The sequence below is a fragment of the Cannabis sativa genome, chromosome 1, assembly GCF_029168945.1.
Source record: "Cannabis sativa cultivar Pink pepper isolate KNU-18-1 chromosome 1, ASM2916894v1, whole genome shotgun sequence".
Taxonomy (NCBI): Eukaryota; Viridiplantae; Streptophyta; class Magnoliopsida; order Rosales; family Cannabaceae; genus Cannabis; species Cannabis sativa.
The window spans coordinates 40,360,016-40,374,456 of record NC_083601.1 but is presented as its reverse complement, the minus strand read 5'-3'; the positions used below and the strand labels follow the sequence as shown (position 1 = coordinate 40,374,456).

The following is a 14,441-nucleotide window of genomic DNA, read 5'->3' as shown; positions in this document are numbered from 1 at the left end:
TATACTTATTTTCTTGTAATCATTTTTATGACTATATTTTTTTTTATGAAAGATTCTTATAAATAAATTTAAGTTTATTTAACAAGAAAAAAAAAATAATTATAATAATTATTAATAAAACATGTCAAGAATAATATGAAATTAATATAAAAAATAAAAATCTTAACAATAAGAATTTAATATATTAACATATTTTTTTTTTAAAAAAAAAAAACTCAATAAATCTTTATATAATTAATTTATTTGTCAAAAAATTTAATTTAATTTTCACCTAATAAGGCAGCGATCAAGTTTCGCCTTAGATCTTGTTGAAGATTGAAACGGTTTTACGCACATACTACCTTAAATAATTAAGGCAAGCTATAAAAATAAACTTGCCTTAATTGTATTGTGTTTATACTATGGTTCTTTAAATATTTAAATCTTAGAGAAGTTGTTTGTTATAATTTGCTAAAAAGAAAAACTATTAATTTTTTTTTCTTAAAACAAAAAACTCAACTTTCAAAACAGTGGGGAGGGAAAAAAAAAAAAGAGAGAGAGAGAATAATGCGAGGGGAAAAAGTCGGAATTTAAAAGGTTAAAACACGCCCAGTGGGACTCGAACCCACAATCGCCTGATTAGAAGTCAGACGCCTTATCCATTAGGCCATGGGCGCTTATTGATGGTGATTTAAAAATTTAATATAATTATACAAATTACCACTAGTAAATAAATAAAACTAATAAATGCATAAATATTTCCATAAGTGAAAAGATTATTAATCAAACTTTTTTATTTCAATATTCAGAAGTAAGTAGGTGACACCTCACACCGGTTACCGGTATATATAAACCACCGATCTGTGGTTTATGTTTCTATTAAAAAAAAAAAAAGCCTAAATGAAAACATTGATGAATATAGAGAGTGAAGAATCAGTATGATGATGACTGCTGCATTTATGAGACACTACATATCCGTTGACTATTTAAATATGAATAAGCTTTAACGAAACATTACCCTATAAAATTGTGGGTGGAGGATGGGAACTGGAGAGGAGAGCTACACTACAGCTTACCAACCTTCACACAATTATTATTCCTCACAATAAATTTTGTTGGACACACATGGACTTCCAGTCCAACCAATATTAATTTATCTTTTATATATGTATATCATTTTAAAATTCAATTTGACTATAATAAACGTTTATTTGAAAACAGATGTATATATATTTTTCACTTTCTCACTCTCAATCATTTTTTTTATATATATATATATATTGTTTTTACTTATTCAATACTTTTTTTGTTCTCAAACGAACATATATTACATATATATATGTGCATGCCAGTTGCAACCATTTGTACATTTTCTTAACCTTTTTATATATCAAATATTGCTCAGATCATATTCTCATGAGGATTCGATAATAATTTATTATAGCCAATAATTGTAGAATTACATGAATCGATCTATCTTAACTGACAATAACAGTTAATTCTATCTTTTGAAAAACTATATATATTCGATAAAGTCACTAATTATAATATAGCATAATTAGTAATTTTTCTCCCGAACTTTTACATGTAGTAAATCATGCCCCTTGAATTTTTTTTGCCGTTAAAAATTCTCATGAACTATTAAAATTGTTAAATTTAAAGATTTTTATCTAATTTTAGTAAAAAAAATTTAACATTAATGAAAGTTCAGGAGACAAGATTTAGTACATATAAAAGTTTGAGTGTATACTTTGGTAGATATTAAAGTCTGGGGAGCATTTTTTAGTATATAAACAATCACTGAAATAGTAAAATTGAATGAAATTAGACAAAAGTCTTTACATTTAACAATCTCAATAGTTCAGGGAAATTTTTAACAACCAAAAAAATTCAAGAGATATAATTTAGTATATATTAATGTTCAGGGTAAAAAATTACTAATTAGCCTTATAATATATATAAAATAAATGAAAATACATCTTAACAATATACACCTTAACCATATACTTTTAGATTCTAACAAAAACAGAAAAAGAACAAGAAAACTGCATTCTGAATATAGAAGATATGTGGATCTTTGGTGATATTGGGTGATATAAAATTATAAATCTATATATGTGTGATCTTATTCAGCTGGCTTCTTAACTATGTCTTCTTATAAAAGCTGTACACTACTTATTTAATAGGGAGTCCAAAGATCATAAAGACTGAAAAAAAGAAAGTTAATATCCTCATAAATCCTCATTCTACTAACACGAATAGTATAATATATTTAATGAAGAAGACAAAATGGATCATGTGATAAGAAAATAACGACAGATTCCATTCAGAATACTGACAAAAAATCTCTAAAATTGATAAGAAAGAAGGTGGACACAACATTAATTGCGTAAATTTAAGATCCCTATGCAGATTTTAAATTAGTTATTGATCACATTAATTAATTAAATAAAGAAATATTAATTAATGGGAATAAAAGAAAGTCGAAAGGTCGAGGAATAAGCAGCAAAAATAGTTACACAACTCAATTTTCTTTTTGGAAAAATTATATATATATATATAAAATTTAAGTTACATTTTTCGTTTTTATACAAATAATTTGTAAATAGATAAGTAATTCATCAATTCATTAAAGATGTAAAAATTGAATATTTAGTTGATTTGCAATAATATATTCTGGTTTTGAATCAAAACCGCTCCCCAGCCGCAATATAGTAAACAATGTATATAGCTATCATATATATATTCATACATGAGTTGCCAAATCTTTGATTCATCATATCGAAATTTGCAGCGAATAAAGTTTAAAAAGCCCCACAATTAGCCATGAACATGATCAATAAAACTCTTTTAATAAATCAAAAATAATGAAACGGTACGTAAGATGTTACTATATATAATATTAATTCGTCTACACAAAGACAACGCCATATCTAATATATTTAACATTCAATAATCACACAGTTTTACACGTCTATCGATATATGCCACTTTACACAATTAACAAACGTCAGTGTCTCCTAAAAGTAAAACTTGTATATACTTTAGGGCCTAAAGTCCCGAAATGGACTGTTTATCTTCCATATTTTATATTATTTTTAGGCTTCTTAGTTATTATATATCAGTACTATTTTTTTTTTGAATTATTAAATTAGTATATCCATTATTTCTATAGTTCTTTTAAGATTGATTATGATGTGTTTTTTTATTATACTGTATATGGTATATGAATTGAAAAATCTCAAAAGTTTTATGACATAGTTTTTCTTAGCTAGCGTGCTATATGTGATGGCATTGCCAGTAATTAATAAAAGAAAAAATTTAATGATAGTAGTTAGTATAGGGTTGTGGCCTATTTGTAATATAGCGAAGTAAGGTAGCTTAATGTCTCATAAGTACCTTTCATTATAATTAAGAAGTACATTGGAAACTTGTAGCATTGTAGATGATCAGTACGTCATGAGCTGTTATTATATATATCCTTTAAATAATTGTACTAACATTCTTCAAAAAGTTATTATTTATTATGGTGCACTTAATTTCTCTACTTATCTTCTCTTCCAGTTCTCTCTTCTTAATTTTATGCTTCGTAGCCCAATATGCATCTATTTGTGTTTGGCAAATTAATAAGAGCAGAGCACCTTTTACTTCGTACGAAATATTAAGTATATATATAGTTCATGTAGAGATCAAACATAAAAACCAATATTGTTTATCACAAAAAGAAGCATAACAATATAATAATTTTAATAATCGATTCTATCTCTTCTAGAATGATCAAATAATGATATATAATTTACAAAACAATATTTGCATGATATGTGTAAAGAAAAAATTACAAAATAACAGCAAATTCAAAGTTAGTTTTTATAAAAATAGACCAAAAAATAATACCATACAAATACTACTTTTTGTTTGTTCTTTTTTTAAATGTTAATTTTTTTCTTTATAATATTGTTTTTACTTTTATTCTTTAAGATAACATATGTAGTAACTAGTTGTCACTATTAATTTTCATTTCATAAGTGATATATATATATATGATGTGATGGTAACCGGTTGTCATCACTCCCATCAATTTTTAAAATAATCAATTCGAATATTTGTAGCTAGTTATTGTAAATAATTAACAATTAAACTTATAAAAAAGTATAATTACTTAATTTGATCCATGGAGTGAATAGTTATTAGGTTCTAAACATATCGTCCCAAAAATGTCCTCCACAAAATATCAAATTGAATCATAATTAATTAAAACGCGCGCAAGGATCCAAAGTTTTTTTATTATTATTATTATTATTATTATTATTATTATTATTATTAGTTGGGCGATGATATATATAATTAATTTTTGAGAATTTGTTGTTTTGTGTTTACCACATTGATGATTAAAACTTAAAAATATGTAACAACCCCGAAATTGGTTAATTAGCTGGTCATTCGCCTTATAGCTAGCGTGCATATATATAGGGAAATTTACACAGTTTACTGTGTTTTCCCATTTTCTTTTTTTTATACTGTTACACTCCAAAAATAACTTTTGTACTGTTTTTTTTTTTTTTTTTTTTTTTTTTTCGGCTGCCAACTTTTTTTTTTTTTTTGAATCAACAATATAGATATGAAGCTTTTTTACTATTTAATCTACATATTGTATACTGAATTAGTATGAAGCTTTTCCCTTTTATGTTTTTTGTCACTTTAAGATATGTTTTTTTTTATTATTTTTTTTAAAAAAAATAAATTAATAAAGGTTGATGGAAAATTTGATTGTCACCTCATATATATATAAATATATTGTTTTTTTTAAAAAAATTAATTATGAAAATTTTTATTGTATTTAATAGTAAAAAAGTTTTGATGTGATGGTTTCGTCATTTTGTGAATTTTTTTTTTTAAAAAAAAAAAACTAATCATGAAGAGCTTAATATACATCTTCTACACGTTATCTTTTTTCTTTTTAAGTATAATAGCTTTTATTACTTATTTTTCATTCTATTTGAGCTTTCTCTCTACTATTCACCTTCTTCTTCTTCTTCTTTTTCTTTTTTTTTTTCCCAAATCTATAATATTACCCAAATAAAAGCTATGTTTTTATGGCTGAGATGATGAGGGGAAGGAAGACCATGAAGGTGATAGTTCTTAGTTCTTCTTCTTCATCTTCTTTTCTTTTCTTCTTCTTCTTTTTTTTTTTTTTTAATTTTTTGAAGTTCTTAGTTATGTTTTTTTTTTAAAATATAAGATTTAGTGTGGTTTTTTTTTGTTCTAATTTTCTAGAACTTTTCTTGCAAATATAGTGCATTTAGTATTGAGGATGTGCACAACATAGTTAATTTTTGATCATTTTTTTTTATTGTTTTTTTTGTTTTAGTATTGTTTTAGTATTGTTTTACTGTTGTTTTTCATGATTTATTTATTTGAATTAATAGGTATTTTCTGGGTGTTCTCGTGTTGTTGTGATGGTTATGTCTGTGAGTGTGGAAGATGGAGGCTATAAATACATTTCTTCTTCGTTCTCTTTGGCTATTTTTGTGGTTTTTTTCTTTTGGTTCTCCTATAAATATATTTGACGAGCTCACTCACAAGAGAGTTTTGAGGTGTGTGTTTCTTTTATATTTTTCTAAGTAGTTATATTTGCTTCATTTGTTTTTGTGTTGTTTCAGTGTTGTTTTAGTAGTTATTTTTTTATAATTTTCTAGGAATAGACTTGCAAATATAGTTGATTTTGCATCTGGTGTTGAGGTTGTGCAGCAGATTGTTTGTTTTTTTTAATCATTTTTTTCTTTTGTTTTGTTTGATTGTTTTAGTGTTGTTTTACTGTTGTTTTGCCATGATTATTTATTGACGTCGATTTTACTGCTTTTGTTTATTCTTGCCGGTTTTAATGGTTTTTTCTTGGTGATTTCCGTCTCCGGCCTCCCCACACACGAAGAAGGTTGTTTCCCCACACACACAGTATAAATGTTATCTTTGTTGGGCTTGGCGATACAAAAGTAATGAAATTGGGCTGGGGCAGTAAAAATGTTATTTTTGCCGTGTCCCAGTATAATTGTAAAGTTTTGGTCCAAAAACAGTATTTTTGTAAAATTCCCTATATATATGATAGAAAAATACCTGTCTTTCAGAACACACCACAGTGGTTGATAGGAAAATATGATCAAAATATATAAATAAAACAATCACATACGAAGATTAATGTGTTAGAGATTTTATAACAATGGAAGAAAATCAAAATATTACAACTCTATTGTAATACAATACAAGGACCAACAAAGAGATTAAATAAATGTTACAACAACATAATATACAATATATATATACACTATATATATTATATATAAGAAATATAGAAGAAGATAAGAACACATGCAATATAAAATATGTATATATATAAACACTCACTCACAACCTTGAGTGTAGATTAGTGGGGATCACCATGACTTGAACAAGGTATTACACCTTTGTCCAAAAGCTTATTTCCCCCTATCTCTAAGCACTAAGGGAACTCTCTAGGAAATAGCTTTGAGAATTATCAAGCCTTTAGGGTTTTCTAGCAAAGTGCTTTCTTGATAGAAAACTTCATCTCTCTCAAATGAGCACATTAGACTCCTTTATATAGTGTTTAGGTGATCACACTTAGAATTCAAACTCACCATCTCATTTTTCTCATATAATGAGCATTAATATAGTTTGTAACAACTATATTTCAAACCATTTGAATTCTATCATCAAATTGTGTAACATCTCTTTTATTACACAATATTATGATCAACCAAAAGAAGTTACAAAAGCAATTAACTTTGTAACTCTTCTCCATGTTATAAAGTGTAGGTTACAATTTTAGGTTAAATAAATTATATGTTACACAATTTATTTACCAAACACCTAATACATATTATTCACATAATAATATATATTACTACATTTTAATCTACACTTATTATATTATAAAATAATATAACAATCCCCCACTAGATTAAAATGTGTAACACACTTGTAACATTTATTTAATCAATCAAAATATTATATCAAAATATAACATTCCCCCACTTTGATTGAATAAATACACACTTTCAAAGAAGTCTTGCTTAGGTGCATTAGGTAAAATGTCTTTCGACTTGAATTTTACCTTAGTGTAGTTACCACAAAGTTTGATGAAATTTTGGTTGCCGTAGCATTGAACCACTATTTCTTTAGTACAAACCGGTGATAACACACACACCCTCGCTAATGCTCACTTGAGACCGATTGTCTCGCTCTTGCACCGTTAATGGCCATGTGCAAAATTCCAATTCATAGACTCTCTAGAGAATACTCCCAATTCTCATAAGAGGCGGCACCACCTCTAGTCCATATAGGTGGAGTTTTAGTGTCTCACCACTCGTTAGACACTTCTTAAGCTTAAGTGAGTTTTCTTAAGCTTAAGCTCCATTAAAAAACCTTTTGGTTTTAACCCTCAATTTTACAACAAGTACTAATCCATAGATGGGACAATTGAGTACCACATTCACTCTATTGACTTGTTATTACCTATTGAACTTAAGACTAGATTTTTACTAGTGTTAAGATAGGTTACCATCAATGAGCAAAACGCTAAGGGAGTTTAGGTCCCATCCCTCGAAAATTCATGCTTTAATCTTGTACGGAGATTAAGCGATTTGTTATAACCTCTCACTATTGATTCCATGTGAATCATGCATGCCAAAAATATAGTGTTCACTTTGTGACCACTTTTCTCCTTAAGTACTTAAGCTTTGAAAATTTAATCATAAAAGATTAATTTTCACACAACTCAAATTCTCAATAATTTTGATACCATGCATATCAAAATTAAACACTAATTTAGACACCAAACATGTCTAAATTATACTTTATTTTAAGACACCAAACATGCCTTAAACTTTTCATATTGGAGTATCACCCCCACACTTTCACATTTCACTATCAAGATAATATCTTGATTTTAAAATATAGAAGACCACTTTGTCTCTATAATTTTTCTTAAATTTAATTTCCTTCTTGAAATTATTTTTACCAAAAATTTGACACCAAATATGTCAATATTTTCACTTATGCACATAGCCAAACTTGATTTAGAATTTGAATTCAAAATCAAATAAATTAATCAACAATGTCTCAACACATTGTGGCTCACCCCCACATTTCTAGCATAGTGTATATAAAATATCACTTTTGTGTATTTCCTCTTGAAATGACTTTTTAAGGTCACCTTAAAAAATATCATTTGACATTTTTAGTTTTCTCAATAAATCTAAAATGTCAAACTCACATTACTACTCATAAAATAATGTGATTATTTTACTCATAATTTATGGTTATCTCCTTATTGAAATTAACCCAAAATTATACCAAAGTTAACAAAATTCTCAACAATTTTGTTCACAACTTTGATCATTTAAGATTCAAAATTGCTTCTCCAATTTTGTTATCTTTTCACTATTTTTGAATCCACAATGATTCATTTACTTTGAGTCTAAAATTGCTCTTTCAATTTATGACTCATTTCACAAGTTTGGATCCACTATGATCTTAATTGTTCTTGCTTGACAAGACAATTCTCATAAGTGTAACTGTAATATCCAGATTTAAAATAGTATTTAATTTTTTTTCTCTCCTTGGGATATTAATTGTGTGAGGATAATTATCTTATATATTTGTGTTGTTAGTGAGTTGAGATTGTTGCTTAGATTATTGTACCAATTTTCTAGAGAGAGTTAAAGTTATATTAACTACGAAAGTAAAATATTATGGTATTTTTACAATGGTAGGTAATCATTTAATTAAAGCCCAATATGAAAATTTATTAGGGTTTTATAAATTATTTAGTGGATTTTAATTAATGGTATAAGTGATATTAAATAACATTATTATAGAATTAATGTTAAAAATTCGTAGGTTTGGATAAATTCGCAGGATTAAAAACTGTTTTACTAAAACGATCATATCTGAAGTTCTAGAACTCCGATTGAGGTGATTCCAGTGGCGTTCGAAAGATAATTTAAAGATCTATAAATTTTGTAGAAATAACTATATCAGAATTCGTAATTTTTCTAGGTCAAAACTAAGCCCCTAAAGTTACGAGATTGAGAGCTTACAATTTAAATTTAAAAGTTAGATATTTGTTTATTTAATAATTTATCATATTATTATTGTTATTATGTTAATATTATTATTATTCATAAAATTAAAGCTAATAAGAGTCAGAATAGTATAGGTTTCATTAACCCTAAAATTATATCGTTCTATTCTTCCCACCTATCTGAGCAAGACTAACCCTAAAAATTTTCAAGTCATCTTTCCATTACATCCTTAGCCAAATCTATACCACTCTTCACTCTCATCTTTGATCACCATCATCTTATGTCTATCGATCCAAGTAGCTTGATGTATTTGAGGTAAGAAACTCTACATTTACTTATTTATTGATCACAATAGGAGAATTTTCGTAGGTCTCCTTTTCTTATTTTTCAGAATGAAACATGTCTCAGTAAAACTGTCATATCTCTTTAAATACTCATCTGATTCTCGCAATCTTGGTGTCTATAGAAAGCTTATTAAATTTCCTATAATTCTTATGAAGAAAGGTTTTACTGAATCGAAATTTATCTATGTCAAAAATTAGTATTTTTACGCTATTTGTTGTAAATCGTTTTTCATATTTTCTACATAAGTTGTTTCAGTAAAATCCGAATATCTCTCTGAATAATGATCCGATTCTAGCGATCTTGGTACTGTTGAAGAGATAATTCAATTTTCCAAATGTTTTATGAAGAAACCATTCACTAATTATTGATTATTCTAAGTCAAAATTATTGTTTTATTGCTGTAGTTCGAAATCCATTTGTTTCAGGATTTCTAGAAAACTGTTTCGGTATAATATCTATATCTCTTACGTTATAACTCCGATTTTAAAGATTTTAGTGTCATTAGAAAGGGAATTTGATTTTCTAAAACTTTTATGAAGAGAGTATTCTCTGATTTGGAATATTTCAGTATCAAAACTTTGTATTTCCGATGTCTCCTGTGATTCGTTACTCCATATTCCTTCTTAGAAATAGTTTCAGTAAAACTATCATAACTCCCTCAGTTTTAATCCATTTTTAATGATCTATATATCGTTGGAAAGATAATTGAATTTCCTATAATTTTTATGAAGGAAACTTTTACTGAATTCGTGTAGTTATTGGTCAAAAATAGTATTCTTTCTGCTGTACTGTAAGAGTGTGAATTTTAATGTTAGGGCCTTGACCCATGTGTTATTATAGGTAATAGTGACGGGATAACAAGTTTAAGCAGCGGGATTTGAGGTAAGGAAATTAGATAGTTTTGTATGTGTTTATCTACATAAATTTAAATTCTTTATGTATTGAAATATGACTTATGATTTGTTTTTATGAATATGTATATGGTACTGAGAATGTGTGGTATGGACACAATATGAGTTTGTGAATTGATACATAGATTATGGTTGTGTGACTTGTATATGTTGTATGTTGTATGTTGTATGTTGTGTATTGTATGTTGTATGGTGTATGGTTTATGTTGTATGTTATATGTTGTATGCTAACGTCTCAGGTAAAGTGAGGGACCATGGTGGGGTATGATACGGGATAAGGCCGTTGAATGTAGAGATACCCTACCCTACATTTTACTGAGTCGTGTATGAGATTGTTATGGTGGGTATGATACGGTTGATGTTACCGTTGAATATAGAGATACCCTATCCTATAACAATGGTAGGGCCGCATAGGCCCATGTTATTATATGGGCGATTAGGCCGGGATATCAGTAGGGTCAGGCTAGGCCCGGGTTATGTAAGTAATGGCTATGATATGCCAATGTTGTGATAATGACATTATTATTTATAGTATTGATATGATTATGTTATGAGTATGATACTGGAGTTATGATCTCTGTATATGTGTACGGTGTGAACAAATAGTATAGACTTGTATGATAAAGGTTTCCATATGTACAGTTATTTGGTTATAGTTATAAAAGAGCATGTATGATATTGCTAAAACTTAATAAATACATTAATGGTATGTGTGATATTATATGGTATTGTTTGATAAGCATTTCCTTACTGAGCTTTTAGCTCACCCCCCTTACTTTCCCCCTACAGGTATTAGACAGGGAAGTATGTATAGTGAGCAGGGTCAGTTCTGGTACGTATACTGTGAGCGGCTACGGGCGGACAAACGATCTAGAACGCCGGTGGTGCCTTAGTTTTATTTTAAACAGTTGATAAATCTAACACAGTGGAAATGCATTATTTAAAATTATTTACTTACTGTATCTTGTTTTACAAATGAAGGATCCTTCTCTGTTGCATTTTGATTTTTTTTAAAATCCACTGTTGTATTTAAATTATTTTTTTATCTTTTCAAATTATGCATGAAAATAGTATTTTTGTAAAATAAGGCAAAATATCGGGGCGTTACAGTTGGTATCAGAGCCGATCGTCCGTTAGCCCGAAGGATACTCACGGTATACATACAGAAGACTGAAAAAGATCCCTCTCACTATTATGTAAGTGTTAGTTTTAATTTTCTTGGTATTTCCATTAATAGTTTTATATGTGATACATAGATTTTTGTTAAAATATGTTTCCTAGAAATAGTGCCTCATCTGTAGTGGGTGCTTAGAGAAATTAAGAGTATATTACCTGTTATGATTGATTACACTTTTTATGAAGAATATGAATAGGTTTTATTTTTCTTTATTGTCTTGAATTGAAACTAGGAAGGACAGTGTTCCTTTCTTGAAAATTTAGAATAAATTATATTAGGAATTCATAAGACTTTGTTTGATAAATAGAATATTACTAGTTAAGCTTGACAACATTAAGTTTAGATATGTACATAGAATCTTCTCTTCCAATAATTGAACTCTTTTGTTTCTTTTAAATCAACCTTTCTTGTAAGAGCTCACACATGAAACTAGAAGATCAGTTAGAATCAATGTGAAAGGAACGACCAATAGAGGTGGGGGCTAAGGATGTGTGTTCCGCTGACCCACAGATGGTTGATGTTCCAGAGAACCCAATAATAGTTAAGGCTAACGATCTAATAGAGGTATTGGAAGGACTACGAGCACGACTAAGACAATTTGTAGAAGAGTTTTCACAGGCTCAACAAAATATCACCAACACTAGTAGTGGAACTTGAAGCACATAATGAAATGTACCAATAGCCAACTAAGTACCGACGCATATATTTTCACCTATCTATGAATGGTTGAAGAAGCGGTCTCTACACCTAGCCATGAATGGAAGCCCAACATATAGGAAGTAGGGATGACTTAGAATAGTAGACGTTATACCAGACTGGGACAGTATAATTTACGAAACCTACTTATTAAGAAGGATGAAATAATAGACCTTTAAGGAGAAGGTACTATCTTGTTGGATATTCTATAAGTTACACACTCCTAAGTTAGATGGTAAGAAGTATGAGTACTGTATGCAAGGACATTGGAGATAAGTATGTAATAGAAATGAGTCAGGAGAGGACGATGCCATCATATAGAAAGGAGTGTAGTGTGCTGTATAGAATCCAAAATAAGAAGTTAGAAAGAGACATGATAAAATTACTAGAGGTAATAACTTATGAAGGTATCTTAAACACTAAGAGATAAGCAGAGCATCAACAAATATTAGATTACCAAGGAAAGTTGTAAACTTTAAACTCAAGGTCATCTACTTGGTGGAGGAGACAATAGAGAAAAATGTGTATGGTTTCGACAGAGACATTTTCAAAGGAGAAAGACAAAAAAAAAAAAAAAGTCCAGGCACGGCTAACAATTTGGGTACAACATGAATGAGAGACAACTAAGAGGGTGACTACTCGGAATGGATCACAACTACACAACTAAGAGATTGTGGATGCAGCTTTGTGGCGGGTGTACAACAAACAACTATAGAGAGTAGATCGCAAATTCAAAACTTGAGAAAGAGGAGGAATTAGCATTCAAGGGTGACATTCCTAGATTCCAAATACTCACTGATACAACAACAATGGTGTGGAGTATAGCTCAATGAGAAAATGTTAGGAAAGCCTCACTTAGAGACAGGAAAAAAAAAGTGAGACACAATTAGGACCAAAGTAACATATATTGAAGAATGTCATGGCATGTCAAGGACTATACAAGTTTTGATAAGTGTTGGGATTAGAAAATACACTCATGCAACATAAAGGAATTCAAGGCACAACGTAAGCAAAGGATACTACAATCCAATTACGACTTATATTATGGGCAATAGTATAAGTATGTTGGAGTGTCATCTAATAAGAAACTAAGAGGAAAACTCACAAAGTCCAGCCCTGCTGAAAAGAGATGGTGTTTCTAGGCCCTATAGTGCCCGAGAAGAAAATGACTATGGATTTGTCAAAAGCTAAAATTGTTAAGAGCAAAAAAAAAAGGGAAAAATATTAGATATTTTTCTCAATCTAAAAAGCCAGTAATAGAGATCTTTGGAAGGACTCTCTCAAGCTGACAATAACTAACTTATTGCACACTACTAAGTCTTGTCCAATTGAAAGTGCAAAAGTTAGAAGAAGAAAAAAAAACAAGATAGGTATTGATAATTTGGTGGCGTTTGGATGTAAAATGAGACGCTTGAACGAATTATTGACTTGTGCTTAAAGGTAGTATGGGAAGTAAGAATAAAAAAATCCCCGACTAAGGAATTATAAATAGTGAGTCTCCAGTAATAAATCAAATACAAGTAGAGGTATAGGAGGTATAATAGTGATGGACAGAGTATGGTCTGTTCGGCATAGTTTGCAAATTATATATATAGTATCCTTACCCTGATAACTTGGATGATCAATACATTATGAGATTGGTATGGTTGACTTATTGTTAATAGTCAACAGATAATAAATAATTAGGCTACGATAAGCCATGGTAGGGTTGAACTTATTTTAAAGGGGTTATTAGTGTGCTTTCTATGTTTTAATACATATATGGTATAGTCTTAAGTAAATAATTAGTATTGGAATGTATGTTTAAGAGATTTAAAAGTTATAGAAGTACAATTAAGAAGTTGAGATATTTTTTGGTGAATTAAAGACGGCTACAATATTGAGGGCATGAATATGGCTGGAATAATCAATGCTATGATAAGTATGAAGTTATGTGATACCTCATATGGCTAGTATATTAGAAGAAGCAATCATTAAACATAACTATCAGAATCTATCGGCATTACAGATTCAAACTTCACCACTATAGCAAGATAATACCAAAGTAGATAAAAGTTAGTATAGAAAACTAGCTAATCTCATAATCAAGTCAACTTGATAGAAGGGGGTAATGGAGGACCAAGCACCATAAGAGAGATTAGCTAAGAAAAATACAATAGAGTGATACAAAAATTAGACAACAAAAGGAACCAAAGACTATTATCTTGGAAAATGGGAAGTCATGACAAGTGCAAC

The 14,441-nt window shown here is 29.0% G+C and overlaps 1 non-coding gene across 1 annotated transcript; it reads right to left on the bottom strand.

Annotated features, from left to right (window-relative positions):
* Positions 1 to 583: 583 nt before the first annotated feature.
* TRNAR-UCU (transfer RNA arginine (anticodon UCU)) lies at positions 584 to 656 on the bottom strand. The gene has a single exon. It is a non-coding gene; the product is annotated as a tRNA-Arg (tRNA).
* Positions 657 to 14,441: the final 13,785 nt, after the last annotated feature.